This window comes from Meleagris gallopavo, chromosome 14, assembly GCF_905368555.1.
Source record: "Meleagris gallopavo chromosome 14, MGAL_WU_HG_1.1, whole genome shotgun sequence".
Taxonomy (NCBI): Eukaryota; Metazoa; Chordata; class Aves; order Galliformes; family Phasianidae; genus Meleagris; species Meleagris gallopavo.
In genome coordinates this window covers 12,478,510-12,504,114 of record NC_139417.1, presented here as the reverse complement: position 1 = coordinate 12,504,114, position 25,605 = coordinate 12,478,510, and the positions used below count along the sequence as shown (strand labels likewise).

The following is a 25,605-nucleotide window of genomic DNA, read 5'->3' as shown; positions in this document are numbered from 1 at the left end:
TCTGAAGTTCCATTAAAATTCTTACAGTGTTTGGGAGTCAGGATGCAAAGAAAATATCTCACTTCGATTTATACTGCTTTTCACTACAGCACTGCTTTAGTTTGGCTTGTTTTTTTGTTTTTGTTTTTGTCTTTTCCCTTTAATTTTTTGCTAGTTTTACAAGCTAGAGGATGGGAACAAGAGAGATGAAAAGGGGTAACAATACAGAACACGTTTGAAGAGATTTTTTCATTGCATTAACAATGTTTTTCAGTGTTTTGCTAGGCACAAGCAGGTGGAAGGAACAGAGGCAGGCAGAGTTACTATCTTCAGCATTAAGATGAACTGAAGTTAATAATGTATTGCTATACATCAACAACTTGAGAATTTTTTCAGAAGACGTTTTGATGAGTTCAGAAAGAAGTTGGTGGTATCATTAAATAAGTTGGCAACTTCTGTAACCAGCTTTTTGTATTGTAGCTCAAGGGAAAGTCAATAAGCTTTGATTCCTAGGATTAATGTAATTATTTTGCGTTTTTTTTTTTTTTTCTTGGCTCCTTCTGAGGAAGGCTGCAGTAATATAATATCAGATGGCCAAAAGCAATTCAGAAAGCCAACGTCCCATAGGATGACGTACAAACGTAGGAAGACTGGGGGTGGAATAAATCATTTTCTCTGATCTTGTTAGCAATTAAATTATTACAGAGAAGCAAATGTACAGGCAGTGCTAATGCCAGAATATTCTGAGAGGAAGAGAAGCATAAGCTTCTTTGATTACAAAGTACTATTTTTGAAGTGTTTTTTCCTTCCTCTCACCTACAGTATTTGTCTTACACAATGTACAAGTGTTCTCCTTGCCATTTGTTTTGCTCATTTTAACAGGCTACTTTAGGTCAGCTCCTGCTCTTCCATCTATGATGTCTATATCTGTGAGTGTACTTAGTCTCAGGAGGGAAAACAGTTTGTTAAAACAGAATATCCTGGAAGCATATATGTGTGTATATATATATATATTTAAATATGTATATATATTTTCTTTAGTCATATTTGCAGGACTCAAGAAGCAAAAATTACATCCTGAAAACAGTGGATTTAGAGGTGTTCTAAGCATTTTTTTTTCCTTTTTTTTTTTTTTTTCTAACTTGGATGCCCCATACAAGAAAACAATTTTAAATACTTAAGCTTTATCCATGGAACTCCATGCACAGAACTCTAGTAGTAGTTCTGTCTCTAAGTATAAAATGTAATAGATTTGGCACACATAAAGAGAAATTTTGCCATCTCCAAGCAGAGAATGCTGCAAGGTGGTATTCCAACCTCTGCATATCTCATTTTGTGCCAGTTCCTCTTGAAAGTGCATCCTGTCCCAGAACAGTGCTCTCTGGAGCAGCTGCTCTGGAGATGATGCTGGAGGAAGTCCCTTGGGGTTCAGTAGACAGTTCCAGAACCGGTTTCATTACGTGTCTGCTGGAAACCACACTTGGCAAGCCCTCCTATTCTGTTCCCACCTGAGAGCTATACTATCTATGGGAAGCTTTTTCTTCCACCAGTCAGGCAGGCTTTGACACAGAAATCTTTGCTCTCCATCTCTCTTCTGCAAGCACTAGTGTGAATTATGTGCAAGCGCAGCAGAGGCTGTATTCCAGAAGCACTCTACGTGAAGTGAGATGTGAAGTCCAGAACATCCTGTTGGGATTGAGTTATTTTCACAGCTTTTTACAAGAGACTGTAAGTTGAAATCATCATAGGAACTGTTATTTAAAACTGGCCAACTTCATTCTGTTTGAAGTGTCCTGTACAGCAGTAGAGTTGATGGGGTGTCATTTAGCAGCTTCGGTCACAGAGATCTGCTTCCACAGTCACTTGAGTAGCTAGCAATTAGCAGCCATCATAGAAGGTTAACTTCAGTGCTAGTCTCACTGCAAGCCTGCCCTGAATTGTCAAACCTTAAAAGCTATAACTACGCAAATACAATTCCATGCAAATCTAGCTTTCATAATCCAGGATTTGATGTGCAATGTTTTCTAGTTAAATCCTGAAATTATTTGGAAATTGTCAGTTACTGTTAAGAATAATGTTCTGAGTGGTTAAGCTTAAGGGTAGTTTTTTCAGATGCACTGAAGACTGAAGAGTATAAGCCCAATTTTGCAAGAGGCTTGTCTTTTGCTAAGGTTACACTTCTTAACCTGATGAATTCAGTGAATTAAATTCCATTGAATTAACTGCTTCGTGGTTTCTCTATGGTCATTCCCCTGGTAAACGTTTGTAGTTCACGCTAATGTGGGATGCTGTTGTGTGATGTACCAAAGTTACTACAAATTGAGAGACATCCAGTGAATTAGGAGCTTGTAGAATGATTATTCTTACCTTTACCACACAATAACCTCCCCTAGACTACTAGGAGCCTCACAAAGCAATTACAGCTTCCAATGATGAGGCTAAGCGTGTTTTATGCATTCCACTATGTGCATTATTAGATGTATGAGAACTTGTTGACCTGCATAGTGATTAAATTGTGAGATCTTCAAAACAAGGATAAGACTTGCAGGTTACTCAGGTGCTTTGGAAAATGGTATTTTGTGATGTTTATCTGGTACAGCTGATATTTTGTGGCATTTAATGGGGAAACTTTCTGACAATGTGTAAAGCTGAACCTAAATGATGTAGTCTAAGTGTTTCTTCCTGGTAGTTTGTTCTCATTTTTCTTAATTCTCTTTTGTAAGAACTAATCAGAAGAGCAGACTGTTGTCTGCTGAATGTTGTTTTGTATGGCCGCAAGTAGCGTTACACTTGGAAATGCTGACGGGCCTTGCATAAACTTGTTTTCCTTGCCTTCTGGGGTTGTTTGTGGTCCTTGACAATTGAGGCAGGCTCTTCTGTTGCGTAACTAAAGCTTGAGAAATCTATAGTGTTGTTCTTCAATTTCACATTTGTGTGTTTGATAGTGCCAACGTGATCCCGTGATTCTTTGCTGCACAGGTTCAGCGCACTGACTCTCAAATGCGTCTGCCCAGCAAGACAGGAGAAAATAGGATTTTTCATAACTAAGGAAAGCATGAATGTTGAAAGAATAGATGTTCAGTGAAGGCAAAGAAATGATTTTCTCAAATGTTAGTTTTCCTAATTACATGGTTGTTATCCTGATGAAGTCCTGCAGGTAATGTAACAGCTTGTGTTAAACTCCTTTGTTTTGTCACTGTCTTAGAATACTTTTTTTAAAAATTATTATTTCCTGAAGATATGATCCTTCTCAAATATTTATTTTGCATTTTGAAGTAATCTTTAGATGATACCCTTTGAAATATATCATATTGGAGCATTAGCAATGCTGTTGAGTCCTTAAAAAATGTGGAAGTTGTGGGCACATGAGGCTTGCCTAGAGTAGGGTGTTTATAGTAGACAGTAATAGTATTATTATTATCATTAATTTTGGAACTTTGAATGGTAGCAACTGTCATTAATCTTTACTCTGGCAATACCAAGGTATTGCATATGGAATATGTCATAAGATAGTATGTAAGTAGTATTCTGAATAAAAATGATGCTCATTAGCAGATAGCAAAGATGTGAAACCTAAGCATCCTGAATTCTTGTAACAGCAGACACTAGTTGATATATAGGTAATTAATGGATTTAATGACTTTTTGCATGCTTACTTGAAAACTAAAATGCGAAGTTGTAATTAAATGGTAGCATCAAAATATTGTTTTTACTTAATGCTTTTTTTCATAGGTGTATATACCCATAAACTCCTATTCATGGTGCAAATGTTTGTGTAAGAATTAAGTTCAAAACCCCGAATGACCAAGCAAATTTGATAGTTTGAAGTAATCTTCCACAGGCAGTTGGCTGTATGACTAATAGAATTATGTATGCGTAAAATTGCTTTTACTGTAGAAGCCAAAATGCAGAATAATAGCTTGTCAAACTGTCATTTGCAAGTGAGATCATAGATTTCATTGTCCAAATTAGGTTGTGTTCTCTTTCTTTTGTCAGGTCACATTCTAATAACCATATTGTGCATTAAACCCTGTGATTATCTGAACACTTGACAGATGGTAGGCTGTTAATTTATATGTAAGAGACAGTGATTGCCTGTGCAGTAATGGTATTCAACAAAATATGAAATGTCAAAATTGACTATTTTGTTATGTTTTTATTTGACTTATTTCAGAGAGGTAATTGTAGCAGAGTAATTTTTTTCATAGCTAAACATATGCTTCATTTACTAGTGCTAATGCTTTGGGCTTTGAAGTCTTACATTGAGAGTTGTTTATTTGTTGGTCAAGAGTACATTAACGTTGTACAGTGAAAATGACAAGTGTAATTATATCTATTAATCTGATGATTTAAATATATATTACTTGATTTTAAGGAAAATAGGTTAATTTTAAATGACTTAAGGTTTCATATCTTTCTGAGCAATTAGATTTATGTTAATGTAACTGTTCTAGCTTTATATCAGAAGTCTATTAAATTACTGAAATGAGTAGGTAGATTCTCCTAACAACTTCAGTGATCATTTTAACTCACTCTAAAGATGTTGCAGAAAACAATCCATCCAAGTCCAAGGGATTTTGCCCTCTGATGGATTTGACAGGTATTTGGGCTTCTAATATACAGCTGGGGGTAAGAACAGTCAAAAGTAGTGCTATTTAGTACCACACACATTGCTGCAAACGATATGAAGGTCATGGATGTGCCTCCCAACTTCATTTTAGTTCATCTTCATCGAAGTAATGTTTTAGATGCTCTTTGGGAGCAGTTGTTTCAAGGAGTTAAAGATTTGATGAAGAGAACTTGAAAGAGTATTCCAAGTGTATTGAGCAGCGTGAAAGAGAGAAAAGGGGTAGAAAGAACATTGTCATATTTTCTGCAGCAATTAACATCAACAGATTGATCTCTCCTTGGAGAGCAGGCTCCTTCACAAACAGTGTGACTACTAATTGCTATTAGTTTGTAGATGAAAACAACTAATAGAAATCTGACTGAAGAGTCAAAGATTTATTCTTAGTTTTGTGGTTCAGTTGATTCTTTTACTTTTTAAAGAAGGTACTTTTATTTAGTTCAAATAAACACAAAAATACAAAGTCATCACCCAATTGACATGCTTCTAAACTCTCAAGCTACGTCTGTAGCCTTACTGATATATTTCTGTAGTTCAGTTGTTTTTGCCGTTTTATTATTGTGCATTTATAATCATCTGCTGTTGTGTTGAGGTATTCAGTAACACAGAGGAATAAATTCCATGCTAAAATTCTTTAACCACAAATAAAGTTATTTTTCTGTAATTTTTCTGTTTCAGCAGGCAAAAAAACCCCACAAGTTGCCGTGCCCTAAAGAATGGTAATAATTTCATTTGTCTTTCTAGTGTCTTAGCATTGTTTTGTTACTCTTGTTGGGTGATGGTGCTGGTGGGAGTTCTAAATGCTATACATCCCTTTTACAGAAACAGAGAAGATAATTTTTATTGAGCGTATGAGTTACAGAAAATTTTGTTGCCTTCCATGCTTGGGGAAAAAAGAGTTTACCATTAGTGTTGTTAATGTGTATTATATATGCACTTGCTGTAAACATACTGGTCCTGAAACATAATGCTGCTTAGGAAGAGGCATATGCACAAGAATTTCAGAAATAAAAACTCCTGCACTAATCTTCAAAGATGAATGCTTATGTATATTCTACCTCTTAAGCATGAGGAATATATGTTCAGTCCTGGATGCTTGTGACATTTTGAAGGGACTGTAGGACAGCATAGTATACGTTGAACTTTGTTATAATGATATTTCATGTAAATGTTACCAAAATAGAAAAACAACAATGCTCTCCAATCTGTTGGTCATATGTAGATACGCTTGGAGCTTTGTTCCAACTATGTTCTACTAAAGAGAAATTTAAACTGGAGTAACAGCTTTGTTGTAGCCGTTCAGTTTTTTTTCAGTTTTATCTTTTGATTTACATAGCCTGAATTATTTATAAACTGTAACTTTTAAGATGCTAGTACTGTTTTTTATAATAGTCCCATTAAAGTATAGTAAAAGTATATGTTAAAGCATATATTACATAGGAAAATTATTTGCATAGATGAACTTTGCAATACTAAATAGTAGGCCAAAGATCTATCAGGCCTATCTATAAAGTCAAGCTGCTCTTTTTGATTTCTTTAAAACATATGCTCCTTATCTTTGTTGTAAGGTAGTATCAGCTTCCTTGATTACTTACTTATTAATCTTCTGTTGTAGTCTTATGATTGGGCTTAGAGTGGTTGGTACACGGTCATGCCTTCAGCTGTTGGAAGAATTTCCCTATACTTCAAAACTGCTTGAAAGTTTTCCTTGAAATATAGTACTTTCATTCAATAGGCAATCAAAATACCTTTATAATAACTTGCTGGAGAGCATTAGGAGAAAACAGTGCACATTGTATAGTAAAGGGTGACTCTATAAAATGTTTAACCAGAGCATTAAACAAAGATGTGGTTTTAACAATGTTTGCTAAATATTCTTTTTTTTTTTCTTTTTACTTACAGTGTTGCATCTGCGTTTTTTTTTTAATTTTCTGCAAGATTGAGGAATTTCAGGAGCTTTTTTGTTTTAAACAACAACAACAGTTGTTACTTTTTTGTCTTGTAGTTTTGTTGCTCTTGATTTAACAAATTTGTCTATATACTTGTGGCAAAGTATTGCCATGAGCATATTATTGTTGACATTGAAACTTTCAATAGCTGGAATTAGTATAAGATTCAAATTATGAACAGAGGCTAAATAATGAAGTTCCTAAGGAGTCTCCTTTTGGAGACAAAACTTTCAAAATATGTTGGTTTTTTTTTTTTCCAATAGTGAATCATTCTAGATTGGCTTTTCTTTATATGCCGCTATTTTACGTTAGATTAACTTTGGTAAGGATGTCAAATGAAGCATTAAAAATGCACTGAATGACCCACATGCAATGTTTATATTAGCATCTCTCTTTAGGGGGATGGGAAATAGGCACACTTAATGGACTACAGATATTTTTTCAGACCTTAAATACGCTGGAGATTGTGAAGGCTCAGTGGAACACCAAAGTTGTTGAAATATAACATGTTATGCAGCAACAGCTTATTGTTATGCAATAAAGGAGATAAAAATCATTGTATTTTACTAGTAATACAAGAAGAAACAAACCAAATAGCAAGTAAATGCACACGTTAATGATTTCAGAAGTAGAAGAGCGTACGCTGAATTAAGGGAGGAGCCAGTCCAAATGGAATGATTTAGAGATTTTTATTTTTTTTATCCAGCTAATGATCTCTCAGCATTTCATAAGCATTAATGAATTAAGCCTTACTGTAAGGTAGGTATTATCCCAATTTCATGTACTGCAGGGAAATTAATTCATTTGTCCAATTTCATCACCGATCACTGAATGGCTCTGGTTTCTATTTCAAAATGTCTGGATTTGCAGCTGTATTGAAATGATACAGAGGCTTTGCTTGGTGCATCTGACTAATTTTTGGATCACTCAAGAAAGGTATTAGTCACAAGCTGGTGATAAGAAAGCAATAACTTGAAAAGTCATTTGGTGTTGCATTCTGCTGTTTCCAATTATTTAGTTCTATAAACGTCACTCCTAATTAAAATAAATGTTTCCTGTTATGTGTTTTTACTCTTAGTATCAGAAGATATAATTTCAGTTGAAGAAACTTGTCAGTAGAATTTCTGGGAGAATTTCTCTCTAGTTTTACTGCCTTGGCAGCAAAGTGAGTAACATGGGACTGAATGCCTTTGCTTGTTTCATAATGCAGTGTCCCTTGCTATTATACCCACGTGTTCAGATCTAGTAGTCAAAGTGATGCTCGGGTCTGAAGAAACCTGTAACTTCTTCTAACCCCCACTGTTGATTCTTTTTGTGTTTTGACAGATTGTTACAACTTATTTGAAGATAGCTTCTGGATTTACAACATTGGTGCAATACTTAGAAAAGTTTTAACACTTTAAATTGATTACAATCAGGACAGTATCATTTTTATCAGAAGAGTGTTGAAGATTTTCAAAATAAAATCTTCAAACTCAAAACTCAGACTAATAAATTGAAGTTAAATGCAATTTTGTTTTATTAATAATGCCAGGTTTCATCTCTCTTTTAATTAGCAGCACTTGACTTTAAGCTCCAAAATACCTGATTTGAAAACTGATATTTCTTCACAGTTAAAAAAATATATATTTTAGAGGATAAAAGTTTTCTGAAATGTCATGCAAATTTATTGTTGTGATATCTCAGTATCAGTAATGTAGCACCTCGATGGAGCCCATCATAGTGGTACAACCTGATCTTTTGCTGGAGCAATGCTGCTATTAAGGTCATGCAATAAGCATGTAACTGAGTGCTAAAGTTATAAATGGGAAAATCATGTGACGTGGCATTCTAAGCTAATTTGAACAGACTTTTATAGCTTCAAATGCTGTAAAGTTTTAACATCCAGATTAATACGTTCAGAGAGTTCATCTTTCCCTCCTCTCACAAATAAGGAGAACAGTGACCCTTTCGGTACTTTCTTTTTCTTGTCTGTACTTGCTCATACCTTCTTTTTGTAAGATAGCAAACATATCTCAAGTTCACCAACTCTATACTATTGTTTTCTACACTTGTATGCTCCCCTTTAACTTTGCCCAAGCACTGAGTTTAAGATTATTCCAGAGAAATGTAGTGATCCCCTTAGTGCTCCTTGTAAGAACTTGAATTCTGTCTTTTCACTAACATATGAGTAAAATTATGGCCTGCAGGTGCAATGAATACAGTAAGCCAAGCAGGAAAAACAGTTGGAGTTGAATAAATGTTCCTCCAAAACACTGCATATTATAATTACTTAGGGATTCAGAATAGGCACAGCTGTAATATGCGTACTGTTGAAGTTGAGATTTTCTAGTACACTTGGTAGATTATTATTAGGTTTAGGTTTCCTTCAAGTTCCGTTCTCCTCATTGTGCACATCTACTGATGCTTTTAAAATTAATTTTGCGTTGTTTTTTTCCCCCCTGCTTTCTCATCATGTATTCAAAATATGTTCATAACACTCCCTTAATGTTAATGAGAATTGTATGCTTGATTCCAGTCCTATGTCACCCACTATTTGTGGATAAGTTTTTTGGATTTCTAAGCTTGTTCAATTTTAAGTCATCAGCCCTAATTAAAGGAGGCAGGCAAGTACCTCTAGAAATGAAGCATTCAGACTTTAATTTTATGTACAGGAACTGTTTCTATGTGCCTGAGCCCACATTGTCTCAAAGACAACAATATCTTTCCATCAAGTTCTAGCAGCTTTGGATCAAGTCCACTAGAACTTGCTTATCTAGCATGAAGTGACTTTTTTCTTTAAAAGGGGAAGAACACTTTTGGGTATGTAGTTTATTGGAGAAGTGACAGCAGAGTAATCCATATACCAAAGCATTTGGTAGGTTAAACTTCTAAAGCTGCAGAGCACCTAAACCAGCAGTGCATTTGGTGGTACGTTTCAATGCGAGGATACCTGTATTTTAGATTATCTCACATGACTGTTACACTCTGCCCTAGAGTTACCTGCATTTATTGATTTGGGCCGCGTGCCCATCTCTAATTGTTTCTTTCAAATAGCATTTGTTCAGAGCGCTGACTCCATTCTAGTAATTTGTACCCTTCACACTAAGCTGTGCTTTGCCATATTCTGCCAATCTCCCTGAGTAGCTGAGAAGCGTGTATTTGATCACTCCTAGATTTTGTCCTACCAGCTGAGTTCTGTCTTTTATACTTCAAGTGCTTTGAAACTACTTTTCTAGTTACTGGCAGTTGTATTCTTTTTACGTTTCTTTTTACATCTTCCTGTATGTAGCTATACTGTAGATGTGACTCACGTCTTTTAAAAGTCTTCAGTACCTATGTCAGATGGAAGCATTCTGTACGTCACTTCACATCTGAATCCTCTTGCATACTGTTTTCTTTTGCAGTCTAACAGTCCCTTGCTCTTCTGGACAGATTTATGCAGTATTTTTCCCTGGGGGAACTTTTAGTTATGGCTTATACTGAGTACTTTTTTCATCACCCAGCCCCCAAACCCAAACAAACCACTTTCTGCAGGATCTATTTTCCTTTCTTGCAGTTCAAACTTTTTCTGTTTTAGTTCTGATTTTCATTCTATTTCATTTCTTATTTATAACTAGTTATTCTGAATTGCACACAGAAGCTTTGACTTTATTTTCCATCAAGAATATCACAATGTACAAAGTATACAGCATGTTGTATAGATCATGAAAGAAAGAAGACCTAAACAAAAAAATGTCTTTTTAATGCTTTTTAGAAGAATCATAGAATGTACTGTACTTTGTACTAGGAAACAGCCTCTGTTGTGCTTGTACACAAACTTTTCCAAATAAATGTGTTTTCGAAGAACTTATTGCATGCTAGAAAAATCACCACAAATTATACTAAATATAAGTGTTTACAAGACTTACTGATTATTTACAAACAGTTAATGTGTATAAGGGAGGATAAATTTGTTTTTTTCATACATATGCTCTCTATTTGTTGTATATACATATATGCTGTGCCTGTGGTTTGGAAACAGTTACACGAGTTGTACAAATCTGGTTTGCTGTGTCCAGAGTTTGCTGTTTGTTTTTCTACTCTTAATCAGTGCTGGCTTTGTTCTAGGTTAAATGTTTTTTCTTTTTTTTAATTTTGATTGGCTTCTTTAGAGGATAAGGAACCTCCTTGCTCAGACCTTTTAATCATTACTTTGAGAAGAGACACAACTTTAGAATTGGACTTGCAGACATGCTGAGGCTACTAACTGTTGTATTTCGCTGTGTGTTTACTGGCACAGTAATGCTCTAAGCTATCTTACAAACCAAGTTTGAATTTATAAACTTTTTGCCCTGTGTGAAAGGGGAACTATGAAAGCTGCTTAGAGAGAATTAAACTGTACCACTAAAAATTAATCAAAAAAGTATTTCATAGTATGTCTTTCCCATTAACGTGATTGGATATTGAAGTTGTTGTTTTTTCTGTTCTAAATCTGATGTAACCTTCTCACAGAGGTTTTAACTCTGCTGCAGAGAAATTTCTTTTTTGATTAAGTCTAACCTGGATTCTAGAATACATTTCTCTAAGCAAATTTGATGGATGACTATTTGAGGGTTAGGATTATTTCTAGCCTTTAAAGTGTCCATAGAGTTGCAAATAACACAGTGGGATAAAGGAAAGGTTGGGGTGAAAGTAATAGATTTAAGTTCAGCAGATAGGAGCTGGGTTCCTGGCTCCTGTTCTGACTGACTTCCAAGTTGGGACTGGAGAACTCATTTCAGTTTTGTCCAGTATTTTGAGGTTTTTAAATCTCAGTGATTTTCAAAGTCAAAGGAACATAGATGTCGAAGTAGATACTTTGAAAACGATGCCTTTCTTTCTCTGTTACCATTTATGAGATGGATGATGATAACTTAATGAACTCCTTTTCTATATTTGCATTATGTTCACTGGAGAGAGGAACTCTACCCCTGCACATGAGCGGTGACCAATAGTAGGACTGAGACTGTTTGAGACTTCGAGAACTTGTAAAGCTAACAGGGGATTGATTCATGACAAATGGGAAATGCGTTGTGTTAGGCTAAATGCGTTGTGTTAGCTAAAAACTGTTTACAAGTGAAAGGCATTTTATTATTATTATTAAAGTGTATTGGTACAGAGTAGTACTGAATGTATTAGTGCAGTGTAATGGAAGTTATTCTGTCAGCAGAAGTTCTGAAGGTGTTCTGAACAATAATCTAGCTGAAGAAAACGAAGCAGAATGTAATACAGATTTTGATGGACATTAACTATTTGTGCAGTTTCCTGGCAGTCTGTTTTGTTTGTCCTGGCAACTGCATTCTCTGTGTGAAAATTTCACACGGAAAAGCTTTGTTTTAGCTGTCTGATAGAAAATTTAAATGGCAAAACACAAACTAGCAACAAGAACTCAACTGTGGACTCACAAAATACAAGAAGAATTTTTGTAAGTGGTTGGTTATCTTAATGTCCTGCCAGCAAGCTAGCCAGAATTGGATTTTGGTCAAAGTTAATGGCAGAACTGACAATAAAAACTCTCAGTAAGGAACAATAATAACTCTCTTGCCTTGGTATGTCAAGAATTCTGGGAAATGCTGTCTTTTCCTGAGACACCATGACTCCTACAGTCCTCGGGAAATGTATTTAGTGTCTTCAAAAAACTGAGAGGTTTAAATCAGAATGATTTGATAATTAAAGATTAATTTCTTTAAGATGCATCAAAGAAACTGGAGGCTGAAGTAGACAGCTGGTTGTGCCAGTCAGAATGGTATGGCACTCAACCCTGGACCCAGCCATCAGCTCTTCTGATTCAAAATGTCTTCTCATCTCTTTCATTTTTAAACCAAAATAGATAAGTGCTTTGTTCTCACATGAATTTATTCTTCTGCGTAAGAGCTATTAAAATTAGATATGATAGAGAAGTTTTCTAATAATAATAAAAGAGATTTAAAATATTAAGGATTTTAGTAGTGAATTCAGAAGGAGGTTTATGGTGCTCCACAACATTATGTTAATCTTACATCGGCTGTTTCTTAAAAATTCTAATGTTTAGGATGCAGTTGTTGTCTGGATTGTGCCTGTATGCAAAACTTGTCTGTGATTCTGGATAATATTAAATCCTCTTGGTAAGAAATCTGAAAAGACTATTCAAGAATTTTTAAAATGGAAATAGTTGTTATGCGGCCAGGCAATAAAATGTAGTAATTTCAGGAATTGTAGAATCGTGTATTGATAGTACTATTGGAAAACATTTCTTCATTTAATCTTGTTCTAACTTGTAAAATACTATAGAGACCAAAAAAGTGAAGGAAAGTTTGTTTGTTTTCCTGGAGGCTTGGGTAGAATGAATAAGCCAAAATTCAACTGAAATAGTTTGTGTAGATTCCCTCCTTCCCTCCTCCCTTAATTATTATATACAGTGGACAATTAAACAGGTTGCACTAGATATGCAGCTTTGCTGCCTGATTTATTGCCCATTTAGTTTAATTCATTGAAGGTGACCTTCTTGTATTTCACTACAGAGACAAAAATTTTGCTGGGCCTGGTTAGCCATGCTCATGTTGGAAATTACCCTTGTAAAATGGGCTTGGCAATTGTACCCACATGACAGTATGTGAACATCTGAACGTTTGCTTACTGACTTGTCACTTTTGTCAGTTCCCAACTAGAGCTACTCAGTTTAGGGGCTTGACAGAATTCTTATTTCTCAACAAAGTTTTTACCTATTGCACTCAAATTGCTTATGTTAGTTAACAGATTCAGCACAGTACAAAAGCCTTTTAGACTTTAGGTTGGTGAGAATGGTGAGAACACTGAGGACAGTCCGTGTTGTACTCTTAATGTTTCTTTGGGTCTCTGAGCTACAGTGACATTAGTTTTTGATATATATTCATAGCTTTGAATAGCTAATATGAAACCTATTCTCTCAGGAGAAATATTACAGAGGAATGATGACTTGGAAGAGGCAATCCCTATGGGTAAGTTTATGGAAAAAAAAAAAACCTGACCCTCATAGATTGCACTGTGCTGCATGTTAGCCATTTGAACAGGGGAGTGAGGATTGATAAGAAGCACTTGTGCCTTTTGCTGTAATTACTTTTGGGGTGGTGATGGTGTCTGTAGTTGTCTTTTGCCAAACTTGTGCCTCTGGAAGACCTGGGGACTGACTCCACCAGACGTTTTTGCAAGTTGCAGAAATGTAGACATTGCCTAAACAAAGAGGACAAGGCTTCTCTCTTTTTGTCTTCTGCCTCTCGCTCGTACTTAAGGAGGCGAGACAAAAAAGAATGACTGATAGGCCTTTCATCTGGACAGATCATCTGTGTATCTCTAGGTTTTCTTTGGTCTTCCTGGAACTTTCAGGTCTTAAGGTGTCTTTTTTCTTTTGAAAGGCTTAACCTGTACAACTTCCAAAAATAAATCGAGTTCACTACCATGAAATACAATATTTTTATTCTGTCTCTGTTTTTTTGTTCAAGCAAAACATCATAGTACAGCAGTAATTTTGTTCTGTGTTCTGCTGTGATTTTAGATGCATTCAATCTAATTGATAATTTCAGTTTTCCAGTAGAAATTTGACTTTATTTTGATGTTTAGACACAAGCTGAATATTGTCTTTGCATATTAACAAGTATTCTGGAAAGGTATCTGATTTTCATAGCAATAAATTATAACAATAGCTATTTCTACAGTGTCAGTAATAACAAAACTCATAGGCAAAAGCTGCTTGTTGGAGAGAAGTTTGTCCTTTTCTGCTTATAATAACCTCAGCTATTTATTTGGCCCTTAAGTAAAAATAAATTTGTGTGTGAGATGACATAAAGACACCAGCATTAGTAGGTTTTGATATTACAGAAAATATGAGGAGATACTTTCACTCACATTGGTTTGGTTACGCAGATTTGTAGCTTGTCATAAATAGACATCTCCAAGTATAAAAAATGAAGTGTAAAAGCAACTTTCTTCTAATTTCTGGAGGATGCTGCATTTATAACTGGTATACATAAGTGTGTCCTGCTCAAAAACATCCAGGAAGCATAGCAGTAACCTGCATTAAATTCTGGGAAATGCCACAGATGAAAGTTTTAGAACATTGCTGTGCACCTGCAATGTTTGCACCTACAAAATCCATAGGACAAAAACAGTAACAGCCCCCCATCCAGCTTCATCCCCCCTCACACACCAAAACCATCACTGATTATTCTCTTGAGCTTGAGGTTTTTGTTCATGCTTCTGTGTGTTGCAGATGTATGGCATTAGCTCTCTGGTCGTACAGCCACCTGCAGGTGAGCTCTGTCACCTCTGTTCATCTGCTTTGTTCCCGTGTTTTTAAGAAATGCATGCTAATATTTAAAGTGGCAGCAAATAGGAAACACTATCCAAGTTTCTTTTCCTGAGAATACTATTCATGGTGAGCTTCTATTACTCAGTCTACAGAGCATAACTGATTTTTGTCCTCTCTGTGAAGAAAAAAATTATAGTGCAAGCTCACCTGAACAGGGGAAAGGTGGTAAATAGGGTTTAATCTTCTCCTTCAAATCCACATGTAATAGAAATGACTGTAAGGAATAGAAGTGACCCTAGGGGAGAGAAGTAGAAGGCAGACAGTTGGGAACTGTGCACCTCTGCATAATGACACTCCTCACAGAATTTCTTTGGAAACAGCAGTTACAGATTTTCTCAGCCACAGCAGCACCTTCTCTTCTATGTTATGGGAATTCCTCAAGTCCGGTGGTTTCCCAGGTAGGGGGAAAAGAAAATCCCAAATGGTTGTTAGGACAGCAAGCAAGGTGACTCTTGAAGGAAGAGTTTTTTCAGTACCTATAATCTCTGTTGTGTCTTGGTTAAATCACATCTATCTTACCTGTGTGACTGCAAGTGCAATATAAAGACAACTGTGGATTGGAATTGGATCCTGCATCAGTTGCCAAGGCTGGGAATATGTATGGCTTTCTCAGAGGATGTCTGTTCTAGAAATAAAGTACTCAGTGGGCAACACTGAAATAATGTTCATTTAAAAATAGTGAGCCAAAATAAATGAATAATTAATAGTTGCCCCATTTTGCAGTCTCCTATCCTACCCACATATAAGATTAATAAGAAAAGAGTATGTGAATAGCTTATTTTTCACACAGCTTTTAAAAAATGTTACATTGAAGCTATGCATCTTTTGTATGAAAAAAAAATTAGATTTTTCTTGTATTTAAATAAAGTATTTCTCATATTTAAATTAAATACCTATATTTCTTAAATACATGCTGAATTTCAACAAGAAAGTAGAATTACTCATGTTAAAATGGGAGGGGATGTAACTTGATTGCTGTTGGGAGCTTTGAACTGGTAGTAGTTGTAGGCTCCAAATTCAGAAGATCCCTAAGTCTGCTCTAAGCTGCTCAAAGCACAGATTTCTTCGTGCGTGCTGAGAAAGATGCTTATAATTACAACTTCACTTAAAAGTGTTTTTTTTTTTTTTTTAAGCCTGACACTCGTGTAGCTTCATGAGCAGGAAGATGTCTTGTGTAAGCTTGTATTATTTGCATTGAATTTTTTGGTTATGTGATCAAAATCATATGCACCTTTATGTATAATTTTTTCACCGTAAGTACAGAAGCATGGATTAAAGATTAATCTAAAATTCAAGACTTAGTTCTTGAGTCAAGTCTTAGAAATGTTTTAGAGTATTTATTCATTTGTTTTTTTAGAGTTTTTTTTTTTTTTTTTTAGAAGATACGGTGAAACTGCCTTATTTCTAGGCTTAGAAGCATTAGCCCTATCATATTTCAGAAAATTTGTTTTAATTTCAAGAAGCTCTTTTACTAGTTGGTTTGGAAAGTAAACCTGAAGACTTAACATCCAGTGTCCAAGGAAAACTTTTGTCCTAATTGGAAAGTACTATAATGTCCTATGTCTGTTATTTTCAAATTTCTATATCGAAGTCTGTGGGTACATTGGGAAATGGTGTCAGTATTTGAAGAAGAGTAAGCCATTCCATCTTCAGTCAACTCTTCTTCCATTTCCTTTCCCTTCTTTAAATTCCCTCTCTCTCCACAGTAATGTCAGAGAAGCTGATGTAATTGTCCAGTCTTTACTTTGTAATGTTAGAGTGGAGAACAGTCACCTTAGTGCACGTATTTTCAAATGAGGGTTGTTAGAGATTGTGAAATGCATCACCAAGGCTGAATTACGTATATTTATCTGAAAACAAGCCTTATGGAAACAAGGCAAAAAGTAAGCATGAGAGTTGTAACTTATGCAGAAGTTAGTTGTCTTTTCCAGTTTAATTGAAGAGGAAGCATGTTTGGTGAGTTGTTATCCTTGTCTCGCTGTTCCCTTAAATCAGAAATTCTTGAAACTATAATAGCATCTTAAAAAAACATGTGAACTAAAACCTCTTGATAACTGCTGACAGAGCTGTATTTTTTTCAGATCTTATTAGTACAGCTTACTAGAAGAGATGTGTATTTTGTTTAAAAACAACAGCAAAAAAAAAACACCACCAAAACACGTGTTTTGGATTTTGCATTGAGGGACATGATTTAGTGAGTGCTGTTGGTGATAGGTGGCTGGTTGGACTGGATGATCTTGAAGGCCTTTTCCAACCTTGGTGATTCTGTGATTCTGTTTTACTGTTTGAACAACAAGGAGCAGAATGAGCCAAGTAGAATTTTTTTCCTCTCTGGTATTGTTCAGCTTCCAGAAATACTTGACTAGCTTAGGAGTTGTGTTATTCAGGAACTGGCACACTGTCCTTTGGCTTGGCAGTTAGCTAAGATCTGGCCTGCAGGTATTCTGCCAGGAGAAAATGATCATAGAATGGCTTGGGTTGAAAGAGACCTTGTAGATCATCTACTTCCAATCTTCTGCCATGGGCAGGGTTGCCAACCACTAAATCAGGCACCAGATCAGGTTGCCCAGGGACCCATCCAACCTGGCCTCCAGGGATGGGGCGTCCACAACTTCTCTGGGCAGCCTGTGCCCCTGCCTCATCATGCTCTGAGTGAAAAAATTTCCCCCAGTACCAAATCTAATCTCTTTTAGTGTAGAACTTCTCCTTGGCCTGTCACCCTGATCGTGTCTGGTCTCCCTCTTGTTTATAAACACATTTTAAGTACTGGGAGGCTGCAATGAGATCTCTTATCTTTTCCAGGCTGAATACCATCAGCTCCCTCAACCTTTGTTCTTGGGAGAGGTGCTCCAGAGGATTCCCAGCCTATACAGGTCTTGGATTGCTGTGACCCAAGTGCAGCACCTTGCATTTTGCCTTGTTGAACCTCTTTAGGTTCACATTATGTGAGTCAGCTGGTTCTTTGATTACTGACTACTGTTCCTTGACCACTTTCTAATAAAATGTAAAGACTTCCTTCTCTAGCTGGGAGTGTAACAACTTCAGTAGGGAAATCCTTGCACACAGTTTCCAGATCTGTCTTTAAGTCCCATTTTCTTCTCCTCTATAATTGCTTTTTGGCCTTAAAAGCTTTCTTATTCTGACACCTGCATAAAGCAGAAGGGGCTATTAAACTAGTAAAATGCCCCAGGTTTTGCAAACAAACACTTCTGCCATTTAAATCTTGGTTATTTTCCATGAATAACTTCTACCATAGGCTTTTACAAATGATTCAATGACTTGCTAAGCAGCTTCTGTTGTTTCAGCTATGTGAGTGTATTAATGAGCACTTATATCATTTAGCAGAAAAAAAAAAAGTTTAATAAATTAATATAAAAATAATCAAGTCAGCAAATTACATGAGTTATTTGACAGTCTATGTGGTTGGTCTATTTTTGGAAAAAGCCTCAGAATCTTTTAGAAAGATATTTGGAGAGAGAGAGGAAAAATAATTTTCAGAAGGAAATAAAAATGGTAATTTTCATAATTTGTTTTAAGATTTATACTGAGAATAAATTATCCTATAGTAGGTCTAATCTTTGCAGAGATGAAGATCTAAAATTGTTATTATGGGTATGGCGTATGTTAAAAGCATTTCATTCAAGGATTTCTTCATGGTTTTTGTTCAAAATGTAGACTGACATACCTTCTCTATTGTTATGGCTAAATTAAATTTCACTTTGACAGCTGACCACAAAGTCACTCTTCTGGGGACTGTTTTGTTCTTAGAGTGAATGTGACATGAGGAAAATGGTTTATCTGTGAATATTATTCCTCGTAGATTTTTTTGTTCTTCCAAGTATGCTTTAAAGGGCTTCGAGAATTTTGAGAAAACTGCTTTTTTTTGTCATTCTCTTGACTTTTTTTTTTCCTGTGTGAAAGCTGTGAAGTGCTGAAAGGATAGATTTTCCTTGATTAATGTAGCCTTTGAGTTTCTTAGCTTCTTGACACCATATCCCTAAAGATTCTTTTCTTTCTTTCCTCTTTCCTCTCTTTTTTTCATTTTTTTTTCTTTTTTTGTTCCCCTCCCTGATACAGGAATAAATAGGTACATGCTTCCTAAGAAAAAGAGATGCCCCAAAATAGCAAGGCTAACATGTCCCCAGCTTTAAAAACAAGGTTTATGTCTTCTGTCTCTATTCCTTTTCACTCATGCATTTTAACGGACTATTTACTTGTTAACAGAAGAGATTAATTGCTTTTAATGAGCATGTATCAGGGAAATAGGATGATGACTCTTGCCTGGGTAGAGCTCTGTTGTAGGAAAAATTTCAGAGTTATGAAGAAAAGCTGAGAGGTACCAATGCTGAAATGTTCGTAAAATAACGTATTTGTTTACTATGAGGTATTCTGATTTTGCAAATGTAAGAAATACCAGATCTGTGAAGGCAGTATGACATAATTATGGAAACTTTATTAAATGTAGCAGCACTTTTCTCTGTTTAGCTTTCTGAATCTGAATTGTCTACAGACCTTTCCATTTAGAATGGCTTTAAAAATGAATTAACTCCATTGAATCAAAAACATGGAGGTTTTTTTTTTATATTGCTTTATATTGAAAAAGTAAAAACATATCTAATCTTTTTTGCATTTGGAATAATATGAAAAACATCAAGTAAAATAATGAAGGCTATTACTATTATTTTTTTTAAACTGACTTCAGTGTTTGGAAAGGCATTTAAATTTCCAGTTTTCACTTCATGCTCTTGACAGTAGGAATGCCTGCTGTTAACTATGTAAGTGTACAAAGGTATTTGCAAGGTCATGGAGTAAACTTTGCAAGATTAGATCTCCTTCTTTAAAAATATGTGATAGTATTTAGTCTGAGCTATAGGTTTGCAAAGTTCCTTGCTAAGAGATGTATGTCTAATGCTGATGAGGGAATGTGAGCCCTTCTATTGAACCGCTAATAAAAATAATTCTTACCTATTGTTGCAGGATTACTTCAGCTTGTTTGATAGCATATATCACTGCTATCCTGCAGCTGGAGCTGATGTGGTTTCTGTTGTGCTGATAGTGATAAGTCTAGCAAACGTGACTAAGAATTTAATTGTATACGGTACCGAATTTAATTAGCCAATAAATTTGCCTTGATAGTATCTTCCTTCATAAGTACAAAGATACTATTTATATGTCTGATCTATGTCCTGAGTTTTCTCCCATATTCCTTGTCTCTGAAACATAAATTCTCCAAGTATTGCCTTAGTGTAGGTGAATGCACTTCTTATGCAGAATTAATCTTACATTCAGATGTCCTTACAAGATGGAGGGGGTTAGCAGCAGTTTGAACCTAGGTTGGAATTTAGACTTTCTCAGGGCTATTGCTGTGTACAGACATGTAGAAAGCCCCCGATATGAGTACCAAAGCAGATGTAATGTCTGTCTTTTTCACTGTATTTTCAAAGCAGTATCATCTTTACACAAAGAGAAGGTTTCAGATTAAAAGCTTTCAATACTTGGATTAGGATCTCTGTTGTAGACAATCTAAGCTGGTTGCAAAGGTGTCTGCAAGACTCCTTTAGATTGATCTTAACCATGTTGGAATAAGATCACTGCTCCTCAATACTGCCCAATTTTTAAATGGTCAGAGAGCACAAATAAAGACGTTCCCATTCAGGGATCTCCCTTCCTTGCTCCTTGAGAAGTTGAGACAGAACGTCGCAATGGGCTTCTCTGGCAGCTCTCTGGTGTTGTATGCAAAGCTCATTGCTGAAACAAGGAGTGCAGTGGTGGGTCTTTAAGCTTAATTCTTTCTTTTATCTTTTTTTTTTTTTTCTCTGTTTCTGGATAGTCAGTGAGCCTGTCTTCAAGAGAAGAATGTGCAGCTGTCCTAGCATGAGGTCCTTGGGAATGAGTCTGGTCTTGCGCAGCTCAGCAGCAGCACAGGAGCTATCCTCCTTAGGCTGAGCTAAAGATAAGTTTAAGTAAGAAAGCTGCCTTTTCTCATGGTACTGCTCAGGCTTTGTCTAGAATGCAATTATCACAGTTTTGATCTCTCAAATGATTTAGTTTTATAGTTAAGACCTTTGTCAGTCAGGTATATTTGTGCTTGGTTTTGATTTGCCTTATTACTGACTGTGTTGACTAAATGATGACCATTTCTTTTGCTATTACAATCAGTAGCACACTGCAGAGGAAAAAAGCCACAGCTAACAGGTAGACATTAAAGAAATATTTCTTGGTTTAATATTCAACTTGTCGAGCCTTTTTTCTCATTGGGTCAAAAGCTTCCTTTGTTCTTTTGAACTTTTCAGGAATTGGGCTCCAGAGAAATGACACTTGCTACTGACTGCAGCTTTCCCTGGAGTTGCACTCACTGAAGACATGAATAAATGAGGAGGCTTTTCATATCTGCGAGAAGCTTACAAAGCAGCTTGCACTCACTGACAATCGATGCTTAATTGGTTGAGATTTAACTCTAACCCTAACCCTAAGACAACATTTATTTAAGCTTTTTCTTCTCAGTTTTTATCTGAGAGTTTTCTATCATTAATAATGTTCTGAAATACAAGCCTGTGTATGTACATATATACGGAAACAAGTGAGAAAAATGCTTGCTTAAATGAAATCTAACAAAACAGAGGGAGTTAAGTTTGTTTGGAATTCTATCAGTTGTGGTTTATAAGGGGGCAGTTGAGGGCTTGGAGTCCAGCTGTGCTCTAGAATTCTGAGGCTGTTATCTCATATCTGCCTGTCTTCAAAACAGACTTATTTTTTCTTCATCTCTATTGTGTATATGAATTTTTTTATAGTAAGGAGTATACCAGTGTGTTAGGAAATGCCTTTCTTCCCTTTGTTGGAGTCTGGTGAGATTAGCTTTGTTTGTAGCTATACTCTGGTGATTCCATATCCTCAATATAGAGCCTTATGAGGAAAAAACTCTTAGGAATCTTTTTTGGAGGAGGGAAAAGAAGTTCAGGGATGGTTTGGAACAGATTTTTTTGGTCTAAGTTGCATTGTACTTCATTTTAAATGACTTTCTAGTATTCCTTCACTGATGGTGGATCTTAGTTTACTGTGCACCCACAGCACTCATTTCTTAGCCACGTGCATGCTTTCTGTTGATCAAGTCAATTTCTGCATTTTCATCAGATAGTTAAGCTGCCATGAATATCTCCTGGTTTAGTGGCTTTTCTCTGTTAGGAAGTTTCTGAAGTAGATAGCTGCTTCCAGGTGTAAAAGAGCTTTAAAAAGATGAGTTATATGTTCCACAAGCTACATTTCTCAAGCTTTGGAGAGCGTTGCTGCTGATGGATAGGTTTTTTTTTTTCTTGTCAAAACAACACTCCTTTCTTGGTCCCATTCCAATGTGGGACAATAAGAACAAAACTAATTCATCATTCCTCTACTGATTTCCAGTAATCTGTTATTAATACTTGCATTCAAGTAAATATAAGTGGAGATGACAGATGTAGGAACTGTTGCATTCAAATCCCAATGGAGTAGTGAAGTGTAAAAAATGGCTAGGAACTGTAAAGTATAGCCTTTTGCTAAACCTAATGACAGCGTCTAACTTGCTGATGAAAACACATTATTGTGAATGTCAGTGCACAAAGTATTGTTTAGACAGTCTGCAGTGGTGATTGCTAAGGAAATATCGAAAGCAATAACATATAGAACAAAAATCTTTCATTGGTTTTGTTATGATTCAGATATGTTATCACTTGTGTAGTATCATTCCACACAGAGAATCTCATTCAGTATGGCAGGCTTGCTTTCACTTATAATGTCTTAAATACTGTGGATCTTGACATATGTTTTGAGTCTAAAACCCAATATTATGGCAATATGAAGTGGAAGAATCTTCAAATTAGTTAAGTTGTAGGTTTTTATTTTTTTACTTTTTTTTTTGTAGGTGAAGTTATAAGGCTTCATTTATCTTTTAATTACTGGTGAAAGTTCCTCTTCTGAAGAGCATTACTTTAGACAGTAATCATAATTAGTGGAAACATTTAATTAAATGGAGTGTCTGGTTGAATCCTTTTTACCTCTGTAAATCAAGCAAGTCAAAGGAGGCTGCTTTGTCTTGGTCACTAATAAAAAAAAATAAATCATTAGTAACTTCTTCAGGATGGATTTTATAATCCTATTTAAGATCTAGTTAAAGTACTGTTTATCTGTAAAATCTATAAAAAAATATAGTACTGTATGGTACAATTGTTATTTTTATAAAAGAGAAGAATAGTAACTGTTAATGTTTTATTTAATTTATTTATTTTAAATAATTTTTACTTGTAAGAATTGCGTTTAGCAATGGGTTATGGTGAAATGATAGAAGAAATAATGGGCCAACCAGATTTTATGAGGTTAAAACAGCATAACTGTGCCTTGTTATTTGTGACGTGGACTTGGTCAGAGTGGATTGGACCAAGCTTTCCCAATGCTGGATCTGTGGAGAAACAGAGATGGCTGCGGAGAACATAAAGAACCCAGTGTATTATCAGTTTTTTCTCTCTTCAGCAAAAATGCTCATTCAGTCCCTTAGCTGCCTGAGCACAAACACATAAAGCAAGAAACAGTGCAAGAAAGAAAATACTGCATAGGATTTCATCTAATAAAATAAAGTAAATCACCCCCATCCTCTGCCCCACCCCTGCAAAACCAGAAGGAAATTAAACAGTAACAGACAATCTAACAAATCTTAGATTAGTTTTTACAGTGGATATGTTGTGTGCTGCTAGGATGAATTTTTTTGAAATGTTAAACTTTGATAACTAAGTCATGCACAGTGCTCTTTTCTGTCATTTTGAATTTGCGTTTCTCTCTTTGGTTCAGTAAGCCCTTCAAAGAGCTATCAAATGTGAGGAAGTATTGGGAATTTTTGTGAGAATATTAAAACATCAAGTTGTTGGTTTTATTTTCATGCTTCACTGTTCATTTGGAGCATCTGTTATATACAGATCTGCTGTTTTATATTACTTTTATTGTGATAAACATAATGGATGAAATACCTTAAATCCAGCCAACCCGAACATTGCTGGTGAAGTTATCTGTTGTTCTCTATTCTCTCTCCTTGACTCCTCCACCTTGCTTGAAGTGGATAGCTCACTTTTTTCCAAATCAATTTTGCATTACAACAAAGTCAATATCTTTATTTTGTCTACATCACCGATCCCACATGTCTTTTCCCACATGTCCTGCAAAGCCTACTCTTCCTACGGAGGCTGAGGAAGGGTTATGAAGTTAAGACACAAAAGTGATCAGAAATAAATGCTTTAAAAATTTCATGTTCTTTATGTGGCAAAATAGTCTGTTAGCAGAAATAGGTGATGTATTTTTCCTGTCTTGAAAGAGCAGAACAAAGGGTAATAGAGAAAGAGGAGAGTTGCCATATTTCTTCTGCTGTTTTATTTAAAAGTAGTAGTGACCTCTAATGCTTCTTCCTGGCTTGGCTAAACACTGACCATTCTCTGCTTTGCTGGAAGGTACTTCCTTCACATCCAGTTTGTTTTGACTAGGGAGTATGTAATATAGATGTAAAGATTTGCACTGAAACAGGGACAAGGAAGGTGGTAGATGTTTGGTGGCTAGGAATAGTAGACTTTATTTAGTGGCTTTATCAGGCGGTATCAACCTTCCTATTTTCTGAATTGATGGGTGGTTGACTCAAGTAATGCTTAAATGTGGGTACTTGTGATGTGTTCTTTCAGCAATAAAGGCATGCTTAAATGAAAAGGAATAATTTGTCTCTAGACCCATAACGCAGACAAATCCGTCTAAACCACGTAGTGCTGCAACACAGTTTTTCCATATTCCTTCTAACACTTTCACAGAACAGCCTTGTGCATCTTCAAATGTGCTACTGGATTGGTAATAATTATCTGCAAGCGTGTAGTGTTCTTAAATGCTATTCTTTCTTGGAAATACAAACCCAAAAGAATGTCATTTGTATGCAACCACAAGATTATATGCAAATACTCTGCACTTGGATCTGGTTATGGTGATCCCTCACCTTGTAACATCTGGTATTGGCTTTTGTAAATTTTTGCTTTTAGATGTGGAGTCCTGCAAAGTGCTGAACACAGCAGCCAGCTGGCTCAACAGCAGAAATTATTAGGAACGTGAAACCTCAATCAGCATTTCTCTTCTCTGCTTCCTCTGCGAATATTTTAATGCCTGTGTCCTATTTTGTAGTCTCATGTGCAAGTCTGGACCTTAATATTCAAAAGTCTTTGTTTATGTAAATCATTATCTTTATTGACATCTCTTTCTGCTGGCCATCAACTGATAAAAGAAGATTCATTGTAAACAGCAAGCCAAATTTTTGCTCTGTTATTTTTATGAAACCTTTCTAATGTTCCTTTTTCATCTTTTTTGAAACAACAACAACACAGTAAACTATCTGGCTCCTGCTGATAAGGTCAAAAATGATCGCTATCACACAAAGGAAGAGATTGAATATTGTTGAAGAAAGTCAGAGAGCTTACATGATGAGAGAAAAGGCTGTGCTTACAAAGGTGCAACAATGGAGACTTGCCAAGCTTTAGAATCGAAGAAAAGGTTCTTGGAGGTAGAACTGGTCGAAGAGTATGTAAGCTACCCAGCTGTAGGCAATGAGAAATAGGGGTACCATGGAAACTAGAGTGTATTAAAAGCTATGAAAGAAAGATGATAAAATGTTAGAGTGCAGGGATGATGATATACTTATGTTGTTTCTAGTAACCTGTACTTGCATTCATTTTTGGATC

General features: G+C 35.7%; 1 protein-coding gene across 5 annotated transcripts in view; it reads left to right on the top strand.

Annotated features, from left to right (window-relative positions):
• The window catches only part of FHIT (fragile histidine triad diadenosine triphosphatase), a 512,252-nt gene that overhangs the window by 22,870 nt on the left and 463,777 nt on the right, over positions 1-25,605 (top strand). Inside the window, exon 1 of one of the 5 annotated variants that reach the window (XM_031555607.2) lies at positions 5,307-5,325. The exons of the other annotated variants lie outside the window; for them this stretch is intronic. The gene's annotated coding sequence lies outside the window, so the exon portion shown is untranslated. Of the gene's footprint in view, positions 1-5,306; positions 5,326-25,605 lie in introns of those variants that run through there. 5 annotated transcript variants of the gene reach the window in all.